Below are 12,542 nucleotides of genomic sequence, written 5' to 3'. Positions count from 1 at the left end.
AAAAAAAATCGAAGTTGTTCTTGAGAGTTAAGAAATGCACCGAATTTTAGGGCTGGAAGGAAACTTGGGAGTCTTCTAATTTAACTTTAACTCACTTTTCATATGAAAAAATCATCTCTTTGGACCCTAAATGACTTTAAATCATTTGGAGCCATAAAGCCCAGTTTTCCCAATTCAGAGGTCATTCTGCCATATCCTAATGCTTTCTGGTGATCCATACATTATTTTAATATATGTAATAGTTATAAATAAATATAATTATATATTATCTACACCCACAGTAAGAAATGTTTTAAATTATGACCTAGTACCCACTTACACACAACTGAACAAAGTTTTGTGAAACGAAGTGTATCCTTACTACATAAGGCAATACTCTTCCACTAAATTGATTTCATGACTCAATAATGGGGCTCCTCTCAAAGTTTAGAAAATAATAACCATACCCGTTGCCCTCTGGCTGCGTAATTCTATGTTGGTTATACAGTCTTACATAATTCTCTCGTTGTTTCATGTGGGTTAATATTGCCTCCCCTCCCTTCAGACAAGGCTGTCAACGCAAGGACATGTCTTATAGCAGGTTCTCCATGAAGACTTGTTGAAGTACACTAATGTATCACTGCTTTATAGACTGTTGAAAACATCTCTAATTGTTTTTTTTTTTTTTTTTGCTCCTGGATCACAGCAGCAAGGAAAAAAAAAAGAAACCTTGACAAAACTCCCATTCTTTCTCTCATTCTCTTCTGTGCTAAGCCCTTTCTGCTTGATGTGGAGAAGGTATAATATTTGGCAATGGGGAAGCAATGGATATAGTACATTCTGATTAGAACTGAACAAAGAGCTGTTTCTTTTTTTTATTGTATCTGGGGGGGTTAAAATCTAAGTGAGGAAACAACACATTCCTAGATTACAAGAAAGTGTTTTCAAGAATCAATAAATGACAAATATCTTTCAGGAATTTCTGCTTTTTTCTCACAAAAGCAAGTGTGGCAGGGATCATCTTGGCCATTAGAAGAAATTTATACTCTCCTCCTGCCAGTTCCTTTTGAAATCTGTGCATGATCTTTCCTTTTATCATGTACCTAAGTGACTTCCCCAAGACAGTGGGAAGGAAAATGATACGAAACTTAGCCCTTTGAATTCTACTACTTGCTAACAATTATTCTATTCATTCTTTTTTTCGTCCCACAAACACTTGTTGAGTGACCACTATGTACCAAGCAAGATGCTTTAGGTCTTGAGTGATACACAGTGGGTGGGCAAGCCGGACCTGGTCTGACTTTGCGGAGGCTTACAATCTAGAGTAGAATGTGTACAAGAGGCTTTTGTATTCCTTTTGTCACATAATTCATTCTGTCTCACCATTTCTTATACTGAAAATGACAGACTTGTAAAAATTCAGGCTTATTCTTATCCAGAAGGGTATAGAATTCAGAATAGGGAATATCAGCACAATTAATTGATACTTGAATAAATTCTTTGAGATGGAAAGGATTGTACAAAGACTCACATACCTTGAAGTACACAGTTCCCTTCTCTTTGACAATGGCAGCCTGCTCCAATTTTTCTTTGGTATCCATCTCCCAGGATTCTTTGGCCTGTTGTATAAATGTGTGACAATGGTTAGATGAACAGAGAAGGAAAAAGCATCAGCTGATGTCCGTAAGAAGAAACAATATCTACTCCTAGAGGATACCCACACCCCAAAACACACTGGCTTTTAAAACTGTATGCCCTTGCCAATGCACTGCTAGGCTAGAACTCACTTTCCATGAGGACAAAGCTGTAGCTTGATCCATGCTGCTCAAGAGGGAGGAGCAGGCAATAATACCATAAGGAAGATGAACTGTTGAGCATCGTTAAAGAATGCGCCTTTAGAATTACGAGGTGAGGCCACACAATGGAAGCTGGGGCCCCTTATCTCCCTGCTGCAAACTCTGCCGCTAAACTGCTATTATAATTTAGGCAAGTTTCTCTCAAACCTCAGTTTTTCAACTCTAAAATGGTAACACTATTGTAGTCAAGTCACAGTTGTATATTCATACACACTTTAAAAATTCCAGGTCATGTAGTTGTCTCTCCACTCTGAAACAACCAGACATACTAAAGCCTCCAAACTGTAGCAACTTGCAGATGCGTACTTGGGGAATTTCAAGGAAGACATAATTGGGAAGATAGAGGTGATGCCAAGATGTAAACAAATGCTTTCATGATCACCTGCTAATTTATACTGTGTGCATCATTACTCCTCCCCCATTATAGATACAAATCCAGGGACAACTGCACTTTCATTATGAACAGCTGGATCATAAAGAGCCAACAGAACAATCTGGAGTCCTTTAGGGAAGATGACAATGGCTGTGTCAGTGCTATTTACTTCATAAGAATTATGAAGCTTAAGTGGGTAAATATGAAATTCTCTATTCAAAAGACAGTGGTATATATATCCCCTCCTTTTTAAAGTAAATAATGAGTTACTAGTCTTCCTGGCAACCCTATGTTGATTCTTAACAATTTAACTTTATTATTTAAAAATCTAATAGCAAGGGTTCTGCATTTTTTATATTGGGTTCAGTCTTTATTGAGTGTAAATCTATGCTTAGTATTACAAAACAGAAAATGAATTCATGTTGCCTCCATCACTGCCACACACTGTCACATGGTTTCAAATATAATCTCGTAGCACTGTGGTCAGAAAAGATGCTCGATATGATTTCAATTTTCTTAAATTTACTGAGGCTTGCTTTGTGACCCAGCATGTGATCTATCCTGGAGAATGTTCCATGTGCACTTTTAAAAAGAATGTGTATTCTGCTGCTTTTGGATGGATTGCTCTATAAGTATCAATTAAGTCCATCTGGTCTACAGTGTCATTTAAGGCATGTGTTGCCTTACTGATTTTCTGTCTGGATGATCAGTCCATTGATCTAAGTGGGGTGTTAAAATCCCCCACTATTATTGTGTTACTGTCAATTTCTCCTTTTATGTCTGTTAACATCTGCCTCATATATTGAGGTGCTCCTATGCTGGATGCATATATATTTGCAATTCTTGTATCTTCTTCTTGGATTGATCACGTGGTTTCAAATACACCTAGCAGTGCAGCCTGGCATATGCCCTTGCAGCCATGACTGAGCACAGGCTCACTGTGGCGTACTACAGTGAGGAGGCTCCTGAGTGTACAAGGTCCACTGGGCTGTGATGGGAAGGGGTGGGGGTTACTTTATTGCTAAAAACTATTTTCTCCCTCTTTAAAAATAAAAACCACTTTGGGCTATGAAGACAGCTTTGGAGAATCAGTACTGAGCTAGCAGGACTTCAGAAGACGTTACCCGACAACAAGCAATGGTTGTGATAAGAGCATATGTTTGTTTTGGGGAATGTGTTATGATTAGGAACATCACTGTTCGGGGAGGATCCCAAAGTTAGAGGCCTACAGGACAATGATTTCCTTTCTGAGTCTAATAATGTAAAAACAGTCACGTTTCCAGTCCAAAGCTTGAAGTATGGAACATGGAGGTAGCACTGTGGGGATGAAAAAGGTCTACAAGATGCAGTTCCTGAGGCTCTCGGGGAAGGGCTGGACTCTGGTGGTACAGAGGACGTAGCTGGATGGGACAGCGTACCTAGCTCAGGCATATGCTCTGCGTTTGTCCAGGGAAGCTGCTGCTGGGAGCCTCCAGAGGTGGGTTTGAGATGGAAATACACTCAAGGAGGCCTGCCATTTCTGGAACCTGAGGCAAACGCTCTCTTTTTTTCTACTTGGACAGGTACGAAAAGAAAAAGTCTAGGGTTAGCAGGTTTGTTCCTTGTGCTCCTTGCCACAGAGCCTGGTGGCCCATGAAGCCCTTGCATTTTGGATAGTAACTTGGAGCCACAGTGAAGGCCTCTTCAACGACTCCTGTGAAGGGTATGATCTGTCCAGCCCTGGAAAACTGCACCCCACTCCCCCAAGGAGCTGCCTGGCAAGAACATGAACCTTTCTGTCTTCAACCCAGGAAGAAAAGTACAAAAAGAACAAGTCTAGGAACAAATAAGGGAACAAGTCTTGGCTTCTACCCAAAAAAGTTAATTAAAAAAAAAAAAGGCTGACACATAGGAACAAAATAAGAACACGGAGCTCCTTGGTTGTGTATCAGCTGTGCTGTATCAGTTGTCCTGTGCTCTAGTAGCAGCGTCAGACAGGAGACAAACTTGGTCACGAAAAGCACAATATACAAACAAATACCATCTATCTATACCACCTGGTAATATAAGATACTAATTTACAAGAAGTGGATGGAGAAGAAATCTGTCATGATTTCAGAGAAGTTGGTATTTTCTCACCTTTTCGAAGCTCTTAAGTGTAACTTCATATATAAGCTCAGCATTAGGTTCGATGCCAAATTTAGGCTTCCCTGCCTCTCCAAAACCATATCTGAAATGGAGAGTAAAAAAAATAAAACTTTAAAGAATTGGTGTATTTCCAGGCACCCCCTTCAGTATTTTGAGGCATCACATCAGCATAGAGCTATCATTTGCAAACTACACACATCAAAGGCCCTGAAGACAAACCAGATGTTGATCAGAAGATATAGTGCCAAGTATCACTACTGTGGTTTAAGAAACCAGGCTACATTTAGTTTTCTTCTTCATATTCTTATGTAATGCAACACCTGTACTCCTTGGGACAGCTTGCTTAATGTGATTTTAAATGTCACTGTCTCTTTTTCTGCTTGATTTTATATCTAGTTCTTTCTATAAAACAGCCATTATTTGACTATAAGGGCTTTCCCTGAGGCTTTATCAGGACCCAGGAAGACAGGCACTATAATCATTACAGTGCTGTTTGGGAGAGGTATGTTTTAATAAGCTTTTAACTTTAAAGTGCTGTCCCCTTCCAAAAGTACCACTTCCAGTCAGATAAATGGGGGAAAGGTGCACACATCAGGAAGGATATACGTCCTCATAGTATTTCTTCAAGACTTTCAGAAAGCATACTAGAAAACAAATGTATAGTCAAAAAGAACAGCCCCAGCAAACTCTAATACCTCATCAAGAGAAATACTCTGTACTGTATTCTCATAGCTCTCTGGCTATAACACTGTAAAACACTACACTTTTTAGCCAAAACTTACTGAATAAAATTACGGGGGATATATAAATTTGTTTTTTGGAATCATTTAAAATTTTAACACATCCAAGGCATTCGAAGGAGCACACATCTACTAGAATGGAAATTCTGATGGAGCTTAGTCTGTCTGGTTTGGTGGTTTCCCAGCATGTAGAACAATGCCCAGCATATTAGGAAAACGTTCACCGGAATATACTCTGCTCCATCTGTTTCAACAAACTATTCTTTAATATATGGAATGGCACTGCAAAAATCTTAGTAAACTCAAACTCTCAGGCTATGGTTTGAAACCAGGCCAAAACCAAGTTGATGTATTAATACCTTCAGTTTTCTCTGGGGCAAAAGGACTAGAGTGGGAACACTCGTCTCTTGCTATTTGTACCACTTCTTTACTCCCTGCCTGAATTTTTCAGGAAGAAAATGCTTACTCATTTACCTCCGTTGTTACACAAGAAAATGGAAGCTGGAGCCAGAGAGAGGCACAGAGATGGAGTGAGAGCTGGTAGGAATGGGGTGTGGTAGTTTTAATAGCAGGGCAAAGGGTATCTTCAGCAAAGAAATAAAAGAGGACATAATTACCAGTGGCCAACTGTAGGAAGTGGTGACTAGTTTTCTACTTTGAGCTCTTAGACCGATATATCTCCTATTTTGTTTCTGCCATCTGGTAAATAAAAGAACATTCCTTAACTACTGGGAATCAGGTAGGCAGGTGAGTCCTCACTGAGCATGTGTTTACTGACAGCATGTTCAATTTGGAGCCCTATACTAAACACGTACAAACCCAACAGATGCTCTGGCACTTGCCTTAGACCAGTGGCTCTCAAAAGGGGTTAATCCCCCAACCCTATCAGGGACATCTAGCAATGTCTAGAGATTTGGGGTTTGTCACAACTAGGAGGCTTCTGACTTCCAGTGGTTAGAGGTCAGGGACACTACCAAACATCTTACAATGCACAGGACAGCTCCCCCAGCCAAGAACTATCCGGCCCCAAATGTCAATAGTGCTGAGGATGAGAAGAGCTGCCTTACAACGCTTAAAAATAGGAGTTCCGTGGCTGGGGGCAAGGAGGGTGAGGGTTGGGGTCGAGGGAAGGCACCAAATTGTTCTGGTTATCATCAACGGAATTAAAGAAGACTAAGGAAGGATATGATTTCTACAGTCTTTCCTGGGTTCAAATGAAGAAACTCTGTGAAGACACATGTGGAACACATAATCCTGGGGAGGCGTAAGCTCATACCATACTGTTTGGGGAGCATTTAACCTGACTTCCTATTTTACAGAAAGTTGTCTGATTTATGCTGGATTAGGCTGGGCGAGGAAGGACCCAGGGCACACAAATTCATCTGACTGAAAGACAGAACACCACAAGAGGAATTCTAGGCTTAACCAAAAGAGAAGCTGTATTACAGTAACAGAAGGAATCCAGTATCAATGTTCTTAAACTGACAGGTGCCTGCAGAGAGCAGAGATACAAATAATGACTGCTAATGACCATTAAGCCTTTATGTGCATACAAGAAGCACTTGCACCTTGTATGCAACTACTCTTACCAACTGCTTCCTTTTTACAGATGAAGAAACTGAGGCTCAGAGAGAAGTGCTTCCTGAGAATCACACAAAGAGGCAGTGGTAGAGCCAGGATTTAAATTCAGACTCTGTGTGTCCCAGAAAGTTGTTTAGTTTTTGACCCACACTGCCGCATAATTGAGATACTCTGGCTCTTGGCAGCCTATGTTTTTGTTTGGGGTTGGTGCAGGACAGAAGATACGGCAGAAAAAAGAAAAAAGCTAAAACTAGCCATACTTTACCTGAAACAAAAGAGCTTAATCAGTCACCATATTTAAAACAATATTAAAGACATTGTCCTGATGAGAAGAGAGAAAATGGCTTCCTATCAGAATGAAAGAGAAGGTGTATGCCCTGGGGTTTTTGGAGCATGAAATACAGATGACACTAAGAGTAACACAGAACACATATTTGCAACAGCCGTATTTATAGCCATACTCAGATGCAATGTATCTGTAAGTGGGACTCTGGTAAGACAAGCAAATTCACTGCACACACTCACCGCATGCCCGGTGGGCAGGGATTCTCTATATACACGGATAATCTTATGCAGCACCCGTGTGGACAGTCTCCTGGTGTAGACTCTGCACTTTAAATGACTCCTCAACATACTAAGCAACATCTTGAAGCAAAAAGAACATGTTCCTTTCTAACTATGCTAAATTATTTCCATAAAACATATGAAAAAACTTTTATATCTAGTAATTTATGAAAACTTGTCGACAACTTTTATGCCTGAAAAATCTACCATATGTTAAAACGGGGTTTCCCTTTCCTTATGGTCTGAGAGTAAAATGGAAGAGAGAGATAATCATCACAACAGCAATAATAGCTAACATACTAAGGGTTTGGCTGTGTCAGGCACTTTGCTACATTCTTTACATGCATTATCTCATTCAGTCCTCCACATCTTTGTATGGTAGATACCGTTATCCCCATTTTACATAAAGGGAAACTAAGGCTTAGGAGAGTCGAGTACACAGCTGGTAAGTTGCATGTTTGTTTGTTTTTTTAAATCACTAATCATACAACAATTTAAACTTGCAAGGAACTATTTGCATTAATAAATATAAGGATAATTCCTGTTTCCCCTTGCCATTAAACTTGAGACATCTGTTCCCAAAACTGGCTTGTCAGCTAGGTTAAAATGTAATGAACCGATTCATATTATATGCTCACAATGTATAGAGAACTCATCCTCGAGGAACTTAGATCTGAAAACACATGGATATAAATACCACTCTCTTTATATGAGTTTAGAACTACTGTAACTTTGGAATGCTGGATTAAAAATAGTTAGATATTACTTGGATATGGAAGAGATAGCCTCTCTATGCACCACCTGAATTAAAAAGTTCCTTATAGAAACAGATTCACCTAAGTGAACTACAAATACATAGTAAATGTAAATAAAACACACTGAGGTGGGAATATACTAGTTGAAAAAGGAATAAGACAGAGAAAAAGAAAGTATTAAATAAAAGGTGCCTCAGTGAAAGCTCTAAAGGGTTCGAGGTGTACAGCATTTTGCAAGGATTTTCAAGTGGGTAGTGGCATGACTAAAACATCACTTAAGAAATACAATTATGGCTCAAGTGTTGGGGCAAAGGTAAATATGCCACTGGATTACGACCGAGGCTACACAAAGGCAAGCAACTGTACAAAAGGCACAATATTACCTATTGGTAAGTGCAGGTCATCAAGATTCTCAATAACTCAAAATCCGACTGACTGAAACCGAAGGATCCAGAGAGGGAGGAGACATGAGATAAGCAGATGCACACTTTCACACAAACAGAATCAAAACACCCTGGTTTCTCTCAAGGGTCCGTTTCTCAAGATAGAAGGGTTGGATTCATGGTATAATTTTAGATCTAAAAATAATACCAAACATGTTTTCACAAGAGAGACTTAGTGTCTGATAGTTCTAAGCTTCGTAGTGCTAATGGATATCCTTATGATGGGAAAAATTTAGGCAAAAATGAGTCATCTCCGCTGCCTTTAGATCCAGGAAGAACACTCTCTTTTCAGGGAGTCTGTATAAGAACAGGTGGCACAAATTCAAGTGGTAATAAATCATCCAAATGCTTCTTCAACTTCTAACCCCCACGTTTTACTGCCTCCTGCCTAATTTAGAGAAAAGGAGAGAAGGGGCAAGAGAATCACATGAGAAGGGCCAGCAGCTTCCTGTCTTGGCAATATGGCAGGCAAAACAAACAGAAAAGCAAAACTTGCCTGTCAGTCCTACCCTGAACACACATCTATCAAGAGAATAGACTTACAAATGTCTGTAATAATATAAGGCCCATTAATTCACTCTGTGACTAACTGTAGCCTGATTTAATTAATTGTTTCCACTGTTGGCCTTAACTTCACTGAAAATAGCAAAAGGTTGATTGAAAAAGCAAGTGTATCCCTGTTCTTTAGATAACTTCACTGTGTACTGAACTGGTATGCTGCTTACCGTGGTCCAAGATACAAAATACATTGTTCCTCACGCTGCATTTTCTCCAGGGCTTTGTCAATTCCGATTGGAATGTCGTGGTCTTCTCCTTCGCCAACTATGAACCCCACATCTCTGCAATCAAACATCCTTCCACCACAGCAGCCTTCCAGGTGGACTGAGGGGGAGGAGAAGGACAGTCAACAGAGCTGCTCTTCGTGACTGGCTAATTCAGGGACGTGATAAATGAGTAGTTCCCATTCCTCATTTCATCTAGAGACATACGTGGTATGTCTTGTTGAAGCTTAGTCTACCCAGTCTGGAAATTTAAGAGCAATCATATTTCTTTCTGTTTTAAGTTTAAACTTATAATTACTGATAACTACATCAGTAAGATAGCTTAGAGGATAATAAAGTGGAAACACACTACTAAACCTACTATATGACAGAGGTTTCCTCACCTATAACACAAAACAAGAAATACTAGATTATTTAATAGGTAATTATCAAGATGCCACAAACTTAATATCAAGTATACAAAGGCTTAAACATTTATAACTGCATCTTGGCTTTGGCTTTGGATGCTTGGGTTGAAAAACAACCGAATGGCTATTTCCCCAGTGATATTAAAGGGTTAACTGAATATAGAAGCTCTGTTTTTTTCTTTAAGAGTTTTAATCTCATTCACAAATATGTTTGAATAAAAATGAAAAGGCCAAAGGCAACATCATCAATAACTAACATATCTGTAATCCCTTAGTGCAGTAATAAATGTAAAATGTGAAGGAATCAATAGTCTACTATAACTCGACAAATCACTCAACCCCCTCCTCTGAAATGTTAAGTGAAGAGGTCAATTTCTCAGGGCCTACTTCCTCATTGCACTCAAACTCAGCTCATTCCCAGGGTAATTTCACATTAGATAAGGGGCTTTTATGTTAGTATAAAATAGGAAAACACATACAGATATATATTTTTCTCTTGGTTAGTTAGACTTTTTCTTCTGGGATAAACAATTCTTTGAAACTTTCCAACTACGTTTAATATTACGGATATTCATTCCTTTCCATTTAGGTCTTTGACTCAATAAGAAAAATGGATGGCTTGTATGACAGCACAACAGTCAACAAGCAATGTAATAATCTGTCTTTCATAAGAAAATTCTTTATTCCTACCTCTGTAATATAATGGCCTTGATTCAAATGTAAGGAATTCCTAAAATGCTTCTTTTCTGAGACTGGTTGATCTACTTTAGATCAATAACTTGCTTTAGAGACTAAAAATCACTTGTTCTGTTACATTCGTTCCAGGAGACAATTATTTTCCAAATACAAATTCAATTCCAACTTACTCTACTTTTGAACTACTCGATCTCAAAGGTCCTTTGAAGCTCTAAAATTCTACGATTCTATGGCCCAGTAATATAACTCTCAATGTAGACCAGAAACCAGCTTCAAAGCTAATTCCTGTAGTTAATCATTTGATCAGGTTACCTTTAGACCAGGCCTAGGAAATGAGAGAAACCCTGAAGAGTAAACAGCAGTGGCATAGACACTTAGGGGCCAAAATGTCACATGGACATTTATGCTTTGAAGTTCTCTACCATTTTCTAAGTCACTAGGATTAATACCATCCCAATTTGTTCCCGTTGCAGACACAGGGTGGAGTTGAAGATGCTTGGGCCAAACTAGAGAAAGCCTGCCTGACTCTCGAGTCAGACCTTCTAAACAGGGGCAAGAGCTAGACTGGCTCTCAGGGTGGAGCTGGCATACAGCAATTTTGTTCTATGTCCCATACTCATAAATGCACATGACTCTCTATTAACTCACTTTTGGAATGTTCTAGATAAAATACAGTTTAACTTGCAGCACAGTGAAAGTTCTTTTGAATTGGAAATAGTTTCAAAATAAATTCAACTTTATTATTTTCAAATACATACACACTAGAGAGGTTCTGCAAGGAATCCTAGGCTTATGATATTTTTTTACTGGAGTAAAAAGCTAGTGTTTCTAAAGAATTTGAGAGTTTGAAAATTTGTTTTCTTAAATATTTTTAAATCTGCCCAAGAAATTTAATTTAGACTAACGTGATGACACTTTTCATGAAAAAAGATTTGCTGAGCAAAGTGAGTTTCGGCCCACGTATTATAGAATATCTCAGGTATTGAGATTTATTATCCTAGTAGCTCACAATTTAGTTGACAGATCTTTTTGAGTGAGGTTATTGTTAGAAGTGTTTTCCTCCCTGATGGAGAGTACATTTAGTGGGGGAGGAAACTATCAGTACATTCGTTGTGGTTTTTGGTTGATCAAGTTTGAATGTGTTTTCAAAACAGGAAATCCAGAGACTCTGTGAAGGATTCCTGCCTGTGTGTCAGTTTCCTAGGCTGGTTTTTCAGCTTGATGCATATACTTGATATTAAAATTATATAAATAATTTCAGAAGTTCTCTTTACATGTGATAACGCTTCATATTAGGGAAAGAAGAGATTGGCTACTAATAAACATGTTGGGAAAGATAAGTCAAGCAAGCAAGCAAAAAAAAAAGTTCAAGTCAAAGTATAATGAAGGCATAATTAAGAAAGCAAAAAAAAAAGTTCACTGCAGCCGGTCTCTCTAAGAGAAACAATATATTGTAGAACCAATGTTTTTGGCCACCTAATAGGGAAACATTTGCAATACTCTTATAAATACTTACTACCTTATATAGGGGCCAATCTTTTTTTTCTATTAAATCTCTTTTAAGTTGAACCTGAATAAGCACTACCTACAGTACCACAGAATCTTAAATTGATAAACTGATACGCATGCGTGCGTGCACACATGCAGCAGTCTTTACGTGTATGTATAAAACCTTTTAATACTGACATTATCTGGCATGTCAGAGCAAGAGGAGGTATCACAGCCTCAGGGAGTATAGTCCATTGATTCTTTACATCTACAAGTAGCAAACACTCTCGCTAGATTAACTGGTTTCTAAAATTGGAACACTGGTGTGACAAGTTCTATAAGACAGCTGACAAGAACTCCACCCCACCTTGGAGCCGACTGCCGCAGCAGGGACCTTCATCATGGTGACAGATGCAGACATGCCTGGCTCCTATAGATCCAATTTTTTTTTAATCGTCTCGATAATTGCTACCAAAGAAACCCATGGCAGCTCTGGCTGTGGAAGACCTGTGGTTGCTTTTGACCTTGTATCGCTTAGTGCAAAAACTCATTTAATAAATATTTAATAATAACCATCATGACTCACTGGGAGCTTGGCCTCTAGGGCTCAGGAGGTCTGTTGCTAATTCCAACTAGCATGATTTACGGGAAGTAAATGATCTATGACGTGCCCAAAGAGAATAAAAGTACATACAGGATGCTTCTACTTAGGGTTTTTTTGGGAAGAGAAAGAAATACACAAGTTAAAAAG

The 12,542-nt window shown here is 38.9% G+C and overlaps 1 protein-coding gene and 2 long non-coding RNA genes across 7 annotated transcripts in view; 1 reads left to right on the top strand and 2 right to left on the bottom strand.

Moving 5' to 3' along the window:
* The window catches only part of FKBP5 (FKBP prolyl isomerase 5), a 105,653-nt gene that overhangs the window by 9,935 nt on the left and 83,176 nt on the right, over positions 1-12,542 (bottom strand). The window lies entirely within an intron of this gene.
* LOC102989825 (uncharacterized) overlaps positions 1-12,542 on the top strand; it is a 149,783-nt gene that overhangs the window by 120,016 nt on the left and 17,225 nt on the right. For 2 of the 5 annotated variants that reach the window (XR_002891479.3, XR_003676828.2), the window contains 2 exons: positions 2,263-2,404; positions 3,771-4,319. The exons of the other annotated variants lie outside the window; for them this stretch is intronic. This is a non-coding gene — a long non-coding RNA (uncharacterized lncRNA). Of the gene's footprint in view, positions 1-2,262; positions 2,405-3,770; positions 4,320-12,542 lie in introns of those variants that run through there. 5 annotated transcript variants of the gene reach the window in all.
* LOC129391540 (uncharacterized) lies at positions 4,326-9,134 on the bottom strand. The gene is made up of 2 exons (XR_008615830.1): positions 8,359-9,134; positions 4,326-4,417 (listed from the first exon to the last, which is right to left on the bottom strand). It is a non-coding gene; the product is annotated as an uncharacterized lncRNA (long non-coding RNA).

Source organism: Physeter macrocephalus, chromosome 18 (assembly GCF_002837175.3).
Source record: "Physeter macrocephalus isolate SW-GA chromosome 18, ASM283717v5, whole genome shotgun sequence".
NCBI classification, from domain to species: Eukaryota; Metazoa; Chordata; class Mammalia; order Artiodactyla; family Physeteridae; genus Physeter; species Physeter macrocephalus.
The sequence above is the reverse complement of the archived record's forward strand: the minus strand, read 5'-3'. Positions and strand labels throughout refer to the sequence as shown.